At 40.4% G+C, this 13,335-nt stretch overlaps 1 pseudogene across 1 annotated transcript; it reads right to left on the reverse strand.

Annotated features, from left to right (window-relative positions):
• Positions 1-2,287: 2,287 nt before the first annotated feature.
• On the reverse strand, positions 2,288-3,125 carry LOC147637130 (signal peptidase complex subunit 1 pseudogene; annotated as a pseudogene). The gene is made up of 2 exons (XR_015266331.1): positions 2,992-3,125; positions 2,288-2,903 (listed from the first exon to the last, which is right to left on the reverse strand). The product of XR_015266331.1 is annotated as a signal peptidase complex subunit 1 pseudogene (transcript).
• Between the last annotated feature and the right edge of the window lie 10,210 nt (positions 3,126-13,335).

Genomic DNA, 13,335 nt, shown 5'->3' on the forward strand with positions numbered 1-13,335 from the left:
ATTGTCATCTCTTGGCAGCTTCACCTTGTATTTACAAGTCATCTTTCATGCTTCTTTGACTTTCCTTCAACTCCGATAAAAATGGTTCTCTAACATTTTGGTATGCCAAAGTAGAATATATCCTATATTGATGTCTTTTTTCATTATAAAGGACTTCTTTTAAGCAATTTTTGAAGTGTGGCTACCCTTGTTGCAGAAAATTTGAGAACCTAATATCATTTTGAAAATTTACTCTGCATTTGCACAAAGAAGACATAAGCAATGCAACATTGATACTTCTAACATTTAATGTACACATGGCACTTGGCTCTCTTATGTTATATACATGAGGTATCATCAAAGAAGACCAATATTGATTCAAAGAGATAAGGAATCAAGCTATGTCACCAAGTAGTGAAGAGAGCCTGCCACGTGTTTGCGTCCCCCCCCTCCCCCCGTCTTGATTCTTACCTGATGGTTTCTAGCTTTAAGTCAATTGTTGTGAAAGAAACTTGACCCCATTAAACCTAGCAAAGGGAAATGTGTGCATCTTCCAAAGATCTCACATTGAATGCCCTTGTCATCAACATTATCGTGTGCTTCCTGAGGAGGAAGGTTGAGTGCAAGTATGCTAGCATTAAGTGTCATTAGCCTTGCAAGAGATCATGAGGTTTGGGCCAATACCTCTTGCCACATAAGAACGTAAGAGCCTCTTTCATACTATTCCCATCACCTCATTTTCCTCTTTTTCACCCTCTCTCTCTCTCTCTCTCTCTCTCTCTCTCTCTCATTTTAGATTTTTTCCTTCTTGATCTCTTGCCAAATAGCTCTAGGAGAGGCCCCCTCTTTCTCTCTCTATCTGTCTTCTTTAACTCTTCTACAACACGATGACAGTAGACTTCAGTTTTCACTCTTCTACTATCATTACAACAAAGTTGCACAAGAATTCAGACAACCTTGCTACAAAATTGCACAGCACTGTAGAAAATCAGAGGGCTTAGAGCCAACAATAGTGACTATACCAACAGGCTTCTGCCTGTAAGAAGTTACTGACCCTGCTGCAATCTGCTTTAGAGCAGAGGGCTGGTGGAGTACTTGTGCAGGATAATATAAATTTCCCAAACTTAACAGGAAACCCAGTGTGTGATCTTGACACCATGAAAGAGTCTACACACAATGCTTCAAATCATCAACTCCATCATGTAAAGCAAGGTCTTGACTACCTGCTGTGACACCAGTAACATCATTGGCACCCAATTGTAGGTGCAGGTTCACGTAAAAAGATACATCACCTTAGTAGAAAAATCTTCATCAAACTGAGTTTTGAGTTTCGATCGCTTCTCTGGAGGTTAAGGGCAGATTCAGCCATGATGACAGCTAGCACTAGAGAGAACACACACACACACACACACACACACACGCGCGCGCGCGCGCGCGCACGCACGCACGCGGCATAGTTGGTCGAACAAATTGCACCACCTTGGATACAAAACATTAATATAAACTTGCTGGGCCAACTTGGGCAAAGACTTCAAAAGAAATCTACATGTTCACTAATACAGCATAATGCATCAACACCAAGCCAACAGATACTCTCAACAAGTTCCCGGCAAGCCCCTTGTCTAGTACATCAACAAGTTCTGGTTCCTGCCCAACAGATACTCTCAGCGCCCAGTACATCAGCTCTACTTTTGAAAAGCCACATCACATCTAGTCAAAGATCTACACACCCACATGCATATCCGCATTGGAATATATCCGGTCTCCCAGACTTGCAAACACACATGATTTAATAAACAAAGCAAAAAAGAACACTAGCAAAACCTGCAAAAGAAACAAGACCTAAAGAAATTCAGTCACTACTTTTTTGAAGTTATCGTTCAATTGAGACACTACAGGGACAAAACCTCAATTAACAAACATGTGAGCTAGAGAAAAGCAAGAGAGGAGAAATGAGAGGACATAAATGAGAGCCTCTTAATAAGAAAACAAATTCTACTGTTCTCATCAGCACCCAATCATGTTATGCACTGGGTTTCAAAAGAAAGCTCCTAAACATGCATGCACTAGTACTTATAACAGATTCTGATTCCACCACAGAATAGCACCTACTTTCGCATTACCACACATTTGCAAGGGATTCCCACAAGGCAGACTCCCCTAAAAAGCCAGACAAAAGCTTTGAATTTTTTCAGGAATGTCCGTTTGAAGTAAACCCCTACCTTGCCCCATTTCAAAACAACATTGCATTGACATACACTCAGAAGAGGATCTCCACATGGCACATGCCACTAAAAGGCCAGTCGAATGAGAAGAACAGCTTCCATTTCTTCCCAAAAACATCAAACTCCACATAATGATGCTGGTTCTAACATGCCAAAGTCTATCGTCTAAAGACTATGTTGTAAAATTGCCCTATTTCAGATGGCACCAAAGTTTTAGCCCTAGCAAACACAAGGAAGGCATCTCCACATGGCAGATGCCCTAATCAGCCCAGTCAAATGAAGTAAGGAGGTCCCAAAAACATCAAAATCCACATGGTTGAGGGACATATACCATGCCCTAATTTTTGTTTTGAAGAAAAAGTGATGCTCTACCTTGCCCTATTTCTTGGAAGGCTTGACAGGCTTTTTCGATGCGATCTGGGGCTTGGATTTGTGGGGGGTGTTGCTGCTCGGTTCGGCGAGCTTGGGGTCCAACCACTCCAAAGGGTGCCGGTTGAAGCAGCCCCAGTCTGGCACCACCACCAGTAAGACGGCCAGCACCAGGACCCCATACACTATAAGCATAAGCTGGAAGGAGCCCGCTATGTAGCCCACCAGGAAAGCCACCACTGCTGCCGCCATCAAAGCGTACTGCATGATCTGCTCAACCAGCTTCTGCCCCTGCCAATCCATGTCGTAGAGTTTTGCTACAACTGTGGCCTGCACATGAAAACACGAAGAAATCGATACAATCGCCCGCTAGTGTTTCTAGGGTTCCTGTTGCAACAGTTCAAGCGCAGGATCTTACTTGGATTCCAGGTGAAGATCCGATCAAAGCTTGAAGAAACGAAGCCTATGTAAGGTTCAAGGGCATAACATATGCTCTCAAACAATGCTGTTGGCTTAGTATATTTTAATTGGTGTTGGTGGCTATGTTAATAATTATTTTCAATACAACTACTTTGGGTCTGATGGTTTTTCTAGTTTGTGTGGGCAGGGTTTGTACATGCTCGTCATAGACACGGGTCGTCTTTGGTGCGAATCTGGTGCCTCAAAAAATCGCATTCTTTTTCGAAATATGAGTCATAAATTCAACTTTTGCCTACTGATGTGGTCCAATTTTTTCTCTTTGCCTATCACAATTTCGCATGCTGATGTGGTCCTATTCTATCTCGTTGCCTATCACAATCTTTGGAGAAAGTTGATATGGAGCCTTCTCCTTTCAATGCATGATGCCATCCATTCCATCAGCCTGATGCGGTTTATGTGCATGTCACAATCTTTGTAGAATGCTAATGTGGCCTGAATTTATTGCTTTTCTTGTCACAATCTCTATCACTTGCCTCCCTGCCTTTTGCGATGATGACCGGGAAAGGTTTGAGATTAGAATTTCCCTAGAGGAGGTGCTCTCGACGGTCATTCCCTCTGCTCTAAAAGGAAAGGCCTCTACAAGGCCTTTCCCTAGTCCGTCACACATCTCTCTATTGAACACATAGAAAGAACCTTGACATATTTGGCAAAGCATGGGGATTTCACCATTACAATAGGCCATAGAGGAGTCATCATAAAAAATATAGAGGAAACTTCCATAGATGTTAACGGCATTAGCAAGCACTTGATAAGTGGAAAGGCACAAGGGTAAATGCAAGAATTTTAACTTTTTTTCACCCCAATAAAAAGTATTGAAAAATATAAACACAAGAGAATTCTTTTTGTCAGGATCAAGTTCTTGTTTGGAGTCACTAGTAGGCTTGTGAATAAGTTTGGCTCAACTAGTCAGGTCGAGATGGGATTGGTTTTAAACCTTTAGTGTACTTTGTCCACATGTAAATGAGCTCACAAACTAAACGACTTTTTGGCCATTTGTATAGTTTCACTTTTGTGTGAAATCATTGATGACCACATAAGGAAAGTGTGGGTTTACTTCATGAAGGAGAAAAGTGAGGTGTTTGCTCACTTTTAGAGATTTAAAGTCTTGGTTGAGAAGAAAAAACGTATGCAAATAAAATGCATGAGAAGATCAGATGGTGGGGGAGAGTATTTCTCTAATAAGTTTAGCGATTTCTTGAGAAAGCAGGGAATCAAGAGATAGTTTACATGCAAGTACACTCTGTAAAAGAATGGTGTTGTAGAAAGAAAACATAGGCACATTGCAGAAGTGGCAAGTGCCTTGAATGCTGGCTGAAAAGAATATGCCACATTATTTTTGTGCAGAAACAGTAGCAATTGTTGTGTACATTATGAACATGACACCCATTACAGTTGTTCATGGTATGATGCCTGAACAAAAGTTTACAGGTAGAAGATTGGATGTGTCTCACTTGAAAGTGTTTGGGTGTATTGCATACATGCATGTTCCTGATGAAGTAAGAGCAAAGTTGGATCCAAAGGTAGAGAAATGCATATTTATTGGTTATGCTATGGAGCAGAAAGGTTATAGATGTTATACCCTACCACTCATGAGATGCGAGTAAGCATATATGTTGTCTTTGATGAGATGAGTAGTTGGTATGCCCTAGCGGTGGTGAAGGCAACAAAAGATGTAGATGTAAGAAGTTTAGATGTTGCACCACATGTAGAGTAGCAAATCATAGTCCATGGTTAGGCATGTTGAGGATAAATGCAGGTACACATGTATCATGCAAAGGGAAGGAAAAGGTAGATCAACCTTTTGTGCCTAATTTGTCAATAGGTCACTCATATGTGGATGGTGACTCTAGTGGCTCTGAGAAAAGCCTTGATGAGGAGCTTGGCATTCCATCTGTGGTTACTCTTAGTGTAAGGAGAACCATGGCTGTTTTGAGAACACCTGGTGGTGATCTATGTGTACGCGGGTCTAGAGGGTTAGGTACCTTGTTAGGGTTAGTACAAAAACACTTGAGCTATCCAAAACTTATGACATAAAATTGCCCAGGCTTTCGCTGCTAGTAGACAACGATTATAGCAGCATTTTTTTTGTTGCTCAGCATAGTGAAAAAACACTGCTCAGCAATGAAATATCGATGCCTAGTAGCGAAATTTTGTTGTTGGGAAGGGACTTGGAAACTGGGATTCCTACCTAAATCGCTACCGATGGGAGTCTTTTCTTTCTACCTACTTCAATTGCTTGCACATGTTGAGAGGAAACCTACATATTAACATTTCCTCCCACCACACCTCTTGCCTCAAGCCTCTCTTCCTCTCCAAGGTAAGTGCCCCTTTCCTTCTTGCTTTCTCCCAAGCTTTCATGAAAATCTTCAATGCTTTCTTTCATTCCAAGCTTTCGTGGGGTGGAAAGCTTCTACATAGCTCTATGTGAACTTTTCTTTCCCTTCCCTTCTCTTTCCTTTCCCTTTCCCCCTAACCCTAGCCCTATGCATAGAGCTCTAATAGAGAGCTTTGATGGAGAGCTCTCCATCAAGCTATCTATTAAGAATTATATGTATAGAGCTAGGGTTAGGGCAACATAAACCAATTTCTTTCAATCACTTATACATAAGGAATAGGGTTTAGGGTACTCACCTCTTTTTCCTCTTCTTCTCCGCTTACTCTAATATGTTAAAATGAACTAACTTTTTGATTTTTTATATTTCTTTTTTGTAGGTTTATTCAAGTAAAAAACTAACAAGGGTTTAGGCCACTCCTCTCCTATGGCTTCTCAAAGAAGAGGTAAGCCCTCTTTTCCATTCTTTGTTTATGCTTCTTCTCTTTGTGTTATTACAATTTTAGGTGCCGAGATTAGGGTTAGGTCAAGTATGCATAAACAATTTTTCTCTTTGTGTTATTACAATTTTAGGTGCCGAGATTAGGGTTAGGTCAAGTATGCATAAGTCTATGCAATAGGCCTAAGCATAAGCCTATGCAATAGGCCTATGCAAAAGGCTATGCATAAGCCCTATGCTTATGATTAAGGCGCATGCAATAGGCCTATGCAATAGACCTATGCATAAGCCTATGCTTAAGACTTATGCATAAACCTATGTATGCATAAGCCCTATGCTTATGGTTAAGGCTTATGCAATAGGGTTATGCATAAGCCTATGCTTAAGGCCCATGCATAAGCCTTAAGCCCTTATGCAAGCATAAGCTTATGCTTAAGGCTTATGGATAAGCCTATGCTTAAGGCTTATGCATAAGCTTATGCGTAAGTCCTATGAATAAGCCTTAAGCCTATACATAAGGCTTATGCTTAAGGCTTATGCATAAGCTTATCCATAAGCCTATGCGTAAGTCCTATGAATAAGCCTTAAGCCTATACATAAGGCTTATGCTTAATCCCTATGCTTAAGGCTTATGCATAAGTCCTATGCTTAAGGCTTATGTAATAGTCCTATGCTTATGGTTAAGGCTTATGCATAAACCTATGCTTAAGGCTTATTCTTAAGCCTTAAGCCTATATATATACCTATACATAAGCCTAATGTGTAGTGATATGCATGCATGAAGTTTAAATGTATAACTAATCACTTTTTCTCATGTTATGTTTTATAGGTCTTGCATTGTTGTTCTCTCCTTCGACTAACATTGTCGAGGTAAGTTCTATTATTCATTCAACCACATGTTTATTTCACCCTTGGGACCTGGGTTTAGGGTTTAGGCTTATGCATAGAGATATGGGGCATTATTGTAGGCCATTTAGAATGGTGGTTAAGTCAAGTTTAGGAGTGGTTATCCGCCAAGTAGGTGGTTATAGTAGAGGGGGAGCCCTCGATCTTTTCATTATCCTTCTCTTGTAAAAGAGAAGTTACCTTTGGCTTTAATAGTGGGAAGCATCAAAGAAGGTGGATGCAGACCCTGCAGGAATTTGATTTTAAAATCAAGTACCGCCCAGGCAAAGAAAATGTGGTAGCATATGCCCTCAGTCTTCTTCTTCTTCTTTTAGTACCCTTGGACAAGGGTTTTGTACCGAAAGTGAGCCCATAAAGATAGGACAAGCAGTATTGTAAAAGGTCTCAACAATGTTCTAATATCACATGTTGCCTCTTTTATTTAAGATTTAAGTATTCTTCTGTTAGAGCATTCTTTTGTTGTTGTCCTCTCCTTTGGCTTGACATTGTCAAGGTAAGCTCTCTTATTCATGTAACCTCATGTTTATTGCACCCTTGGGTGCCGGGTTTAAGGTTTATTCTTATGCATAGAGATATGGGGCATTATTGTAGGCCATCTAGAATGCTGGTTAAGTCAAGTTAAGAGTGAGTAGGTGGTTATAGTGGAGGGGGAGCCCTTGATCTTTTCACTATCCTTCTCTTATAAAAGAGAAGTTGCCTTTGGCTTTAATAGTAGGGAACGTGTGGAAAGTCCTCAAAAGCTATCATCCAAAAGGGGCACTGTCCACCCTGCTTGTCTAAGCAGTATTGTAGAAGGTATCAACAATGTTCTAATATCACATGTTGCCTCTTTTGTTTAAGCTTTAAGAATTCTTCTATTAGAGCATTATTGTGTTGTTGCCTCTTTTGTTTTGCAGCTATTGCACTAATCCTCTCTTTCGGCTTCACATAAGAGCGATAAGCTCTCTTCTTCTTTTGATTGCTTATAGCATATTTTCCTTTATTGCACCCTTGGGTGCTGGGTTTAGGTTTAGCTTAGGTTTACCTCTATGCATAGGCTCTTGCAAGCTCTATGCATAAAGATTCTATGCGTATGCTCTATGCATAAGGCTCTATGTGTAGGCTTTATGCATAAGGCTCTATGCGTAGAGCTTTATGCATAAGGCTATATGCACAGAGCTTTATGCATAAGGCTCTATGCGTAGCTCTATGCATAAGGCTATATGCATAAGACTCTATGCATAAGGCTCTATACATAGGCTCTATGCTGTGCATAGAGCTGTATACATCAGGCTCTATGCATAAGGCCTTTATGTTTTATGCTTCAAGCAATTGACTCTTATGCATGTATGTATAGGCAATGTTGATCAACCTATCACAAGACCCAGATGTGGCAAATCTGCTATCTATTATCAAAACGAACGATATGGGCAGCAAGCTTGGTCTCAGTTTACTGAGACACATGTATGATTCCATCAAACCTTTTCACATACACATAGTTAACCCTTTATGCATTCTATAAGTCTTATCCTTTAATCTTATATGCAGGCAGGCTTACCATTGGGCCAATCGACATCATGGGAGAAATCTACCCCACTTGGCCAGTCAGGGTAGACCACGACTTTGATAGGCGTAGGTCCGAGTGGCACAGGTCCGATTGGTGTAGGCCCATCATGGTATGGTTATGATGAGCCTACACCACCTACCTCGACTAAACCCACCCCCACTCCCTCACATCATCTTCACCACGAAAACGATGTTGTAGGGAGTCTGGGGGGGCTAGTAGATGTGCTAGCAAGGGGAGGCAGGTTGCTTTTGCTTTAGCAAAAGTAGCACTAGGTCTCCCGATGCGTCTCCCCAACAAGGGGGCTCTTCATTTGCTCATTTACGAGCCAGTCCCCCCATAAGACCGATTCCACCATTTGATCCACGCACCCTACCATAAAACATGGATATCGATGGTGCCCTCGTGTGAAGGATACATGAGAGAAGCAAGTCACTAACCGCACGCATGTACTTGTTAACTTGGAGTTCATGAACTCCTTCAAAAAATGGAAAGCACAAGATGTGCTTTCAAAGGAATATATCATTAATGTGCTTAAGTTTGAGTTCATTGTTCCACATGTGGGACTTTGCTTCTCGAAGGAGTGGATGAAGAGAAGAATAAAGCTTTTGCTCTCTAATAGGAGAGCAAATATCAAGAGAGCGACAAAGAATAATTTGAAAAAGCCTAACGTTTACATGCAGCTTCGTGAGAAAGCACCCACATGCTTTTCAACAACAAGCGATGGTGAGTGCTTCCTGACTACGGAAGTGAGGGGCTTAACACTTTGGCTAAGGAGGAAAGTCCTCCTTGATTATGTTGAGAGATATAATCGCGATGTTGTGTGTATGTGGGAAAGTATCCTAGAGGTGCAAGATATTGTGGTAAGATAAGAATGTCACATGTAGAACATGCACTTGTAGGTGCCAAAGCCATGGTCATCATCCCATTAGTACGACACTAGAGAAGGTGCACACAGCAACACAATATACGAATAACATAGTTGTTGCAGTGATTGAGATGGAAGCAGCAAAGAGCTTCAGAGAGAAGCAACGATAAAATTGACTGTAGCAGAGTAGAGCTAGGCAGCACGATGATGAGAAAGAAAAGAAACTGCAGCATACAGATAATAGGCAGCACGATGATGAGAAAGAAAAGAAACTGCAGCATACAGATAATAGGCAACAGAGGAGCAAAGCCTTGGAAGCTATGGTGGTGGTCGAAACAGAGACTCGCTAAGGAGGTGAAATGAGTAGGCCGTTAAGAGCTAGCATCAACATGGAGAAGGTTGCCGTTAAGAGCTAGCGTCAATAGGCAGGGCATCCTGTAGAAGCTCTCCGGTATGGCGCCCATGAAATTGTTATCAGACAAGTTAAGGACTTACAGGTTGGGCAGTGAGGATGGCGAGGCTGCAGAGGTTCAAAGCAGTGCGAGCCAAGGTTGGCTATCCTCAGGACTAAGTGCCACGGAGACTTAAAGACCTTGTCAGGTGACCCAATGGATGGCATTGATCAAAAAATGCGATGCCTTTTTGGGCCGTTGGTTAAAGTAAACTAGGGTCAGTAAACTAGGTTACTAAAGCGATCCTAGTTTACTAAACGAGCATAGTTTACTAATTGATCATAGTTTACTTCCTAGTTTACTTTCTAGTTTACTTTCTAGTTTACTAAGTGGGCATAGTTTACTTCCTAGTTTACGTAGCAAATCATAGTTTACTTCCTAGTTTACATCATGGAATGAGGGTGAATTTGGGTTTGGGACTTAGAAAATTTTGGAGCAAGATGTTATGTGCAAAAGAGGATTTGAACTCGAGACCTTGGGTCACCATTGGAAACATCTTACCACTACACTATACCTTCAAGCAACAAAACCGTGTGGTTTCAAGCCATTATATTCTATGTTTTTTACCCCTAGTTTATTTATTGGACCTAGTTTACTTTATCCGACGGTCTAAAAAAGGTGTTGTGATTTTGATCAATGCCATCCATTAATGTCATCTGACAAGGGTCTTTAAGACCCCATGGCACTTAGTCCTAAGGCCCACCAACCATGCCATTCCAAAACCCCCCCTCAGGACTAAGTGCCATGGGGTCTTAGGGACCCTTGTCAGGTGACATCAATGGATGGCATTTATCAAAATTGCGATGTCTTTTTTGGACCGTCAGATAAAGTAAACTAGGGGTGAAAAACATAGAATATAATGGCTTGAAACCACATGGTTTCATTGCTTGAAGGTATAGTGTAGTGGTAAGATGTTTCCAATGGTGACCCAAGGTCTCGAGTTCAAATCCTCTTTTGCACATAACATCTTGCTCCAAAATTTTCTAAGTCCTAAACCCAAATTCACCCTCATTCCATGATGTAAAATAGGAAGTAAACTATGATTTTCTAAGTAAACTAGGAAGTAAACTATGCCTGCTTAGTAAACTAGAAAGTAAACTATGATCGCTTAGTAAACTAGGAAGTAAACTATGCTCATTTAGTAAACTAGGAAGTAAATTATGATCTCTTAGTAGCCTAGTTTACTTTATCTGCCGACGACCCAAAAAAGGCGTGATTTTTTATGTCACCTAACAAGGGTCTTTAAGACCCCGTGGCACTTAGTCCTGAGGGTGGCTATGCAATGACTACAACAAAGCATGTACGGCAGCATGAAAAAGACAACGACCATGAGAGAAGCATGTGATGTGGGTCCCAATCTGTAAAAATTTAGCAAGCAGGCCTGACAAGTTGTGAAGGTGTTTAGCGCGTACCTGGAGTGTAGAAACAGCTTGCACATTCAAGGAGCGCAGCTTTATATATATATATATATATTCAAGGAGCGCAGCTTTATATATATATATATATATATATATGCAAAAATTCAGCACGCGGGCTTGACAAGTTGTGAAGGTGTTTAGCACGTACCTAGGTGCAAAAACAGCTCGCGCATTCAAGGAGCGCAGCTTTTCATATATATATATATATCATTTCATTAACCCTTAATTCTAAGGGTTGATTCCCACCACAAACGTTGGTTCAAAGCTTGTTTGTAAGGTTTCAGAAGCACAATTTTGGGTTGGTTCCCACCCGAACTTCTATGTTCAAATCAGACTTAGTGGTTCTGCTGTGAGCGAGTCAGATCAAAATGGATTCGGTGTCTAGGATGGTAGACATGTGTATTTTATATTCTTTGATGCTAATATGGGGGATATATTTCTTGAAGACCCTCCATGTGCTTTATTGGTGGTGCATAGGGAGGAAGGAGTAGATTTCTCTGATATGTTGTACAGCCTTGATGCTATAAAAAACAAAGATGTATTCTTATCCTAGTTAGGAGTCAGGAAGGGGTAGAGAGACTAAGCAATAATCTAAGCTTTGGCCATAAGCTAATTTAGAAAATAGCATAGTACCAGAGGTATGCATAGCTAGGTCACCTTTTTGCAATGAGAGGAGCATATTTCTCTGATATGTTGTAAAGACTTGATGCTATAAAAGATAAAGATGTATTCTCTTATGCTTACAATTCATTCATTATTGTGTTGTGCAATCTTGCTCTCTTGTGTGTTGTCCCATCTCTCTTTCTCTCTCTCTTCCATCCACCATGTCTATGCTCCCACACACCATGGATTGATCTCTCCACCTCTTTCCAACTCTCACTCATATTGGGCCTTTCACCAATGAATTCCAATAGAAATAATAGACAAGAGCTCATAAGTATTCTATCACAAGAGAATGAATGTATATTGTGTGGTGTAAAAAATGACTTATATACAAGTGATTAGTTTTCAAACTAGGGCCAAACTTAAAATGCTCCCCACACTATTACTAGTCTTAAGTAAGTATATAAACAAAGTAGTTAGAATTTCTCTATTTGATATTAAGCTAAGTGGAAGGCCACTTTATATGTTCATGTGTCGTCTTACAAAAGATAGGTGCTACCCATTCATGTGGGTAAGATGACAAAATGCCTTTTTGAAAAGGGCCCTATGGTAGGTCAGGTGGGTGAAACCATGTTAACCTATGAAGTGATTAACACTTTCTTTTTAATGATTATATAAGCAATAATTAAGTCCTCTAAGGTGAAACCATGTTAACCTATGAAGTGATTAACACTTTCTTTTTTATGATTATATAAGCAATAATAAAGTCATTTAATCAATCCCTATCATATGGCAGACACTTTGTGTGTGTATGAGTGATTTTAGCATCATTTTTGTTTTTTAATCAATCCCTATCATATGGTAGCCATTTTGTGTGTGTGTGAGTGATTTTGAGTCATTTTTCACAGCATCATTTTCACTCTTTGATCAAGAGAGAGACCTATGGCTTAATGTACATGGATAACTAAGGAAATTGAATAGAGGAAGAGAATGGCGGTTTAAAAGGTGATTTGGTGTAGATAATAGGGGTGGTTATGTTATAGTGATGTCTTCACCACTTGATATTAGTTTGTGAAGAGAGAGAGAGAGAGAGAGAGAGAGAGAGAGAGAGAGAGAGAGAATGTCATGTTCAATGATACCCAAACAATAGTGGGCCATGTAGATATGGCATATGATACCCAAACAATGGTAAGCCTTGTAGGTAAAAAGAGTATAGAAAATTGTCAATGTACGAGGAAAGAAAAAGAAAAGCTATAATCTCTCCTTGGTGTTGGAGTACCTCAATAATGAATGCAACAAGGGTAATGGTCTTTCCCTTTTGCAAGAGAGAAGTGTGGATGTTTGGCATCCCCTAAATATGTGAGGGAAATGTGTATGGATGGTGGATTAAGTTGGGCATTCCAAGAGAGCATGTTGCTCCTTTTCTGGCACACTAAGAGAGCAAAGTGTGTATGTCCTTTAGGACTTTAGGCTACAATTTCACCATCCAATCTTGTATGTCCTCTAGGACTTTAAGCTACACTTCCACCATCTAAACTCACACTAATAGATAATAGAACATGAGTTAAATGGCAGTGATGATGGTACAGATAGTATATTATGGCACAAGTTTTAGCATTTAGAGGGGTGCCTTGCAACCTTATTTTACAAAGATGAAAGTTTAAACTCATGGATATAACTTACAGTTGATGTTTAGTGCTGATTTTGGATTTCCTAGACAT

This window comes from Cibotium barometz, chromosome 7 (genome assembly GCF_041138505.1).
Source record: "Cibotium barometz isolate CiBa-2024 chromosome 7, ASM4113850v1, whole genome shotgun sequence".
Classification (NCBI taxonomy): Eukaryota; Viridiplantae; Streptophyta; class Polypodiopsida; order Cyatheales; family Cibotiaceae; genus Cibotium; species Cibotium barometz.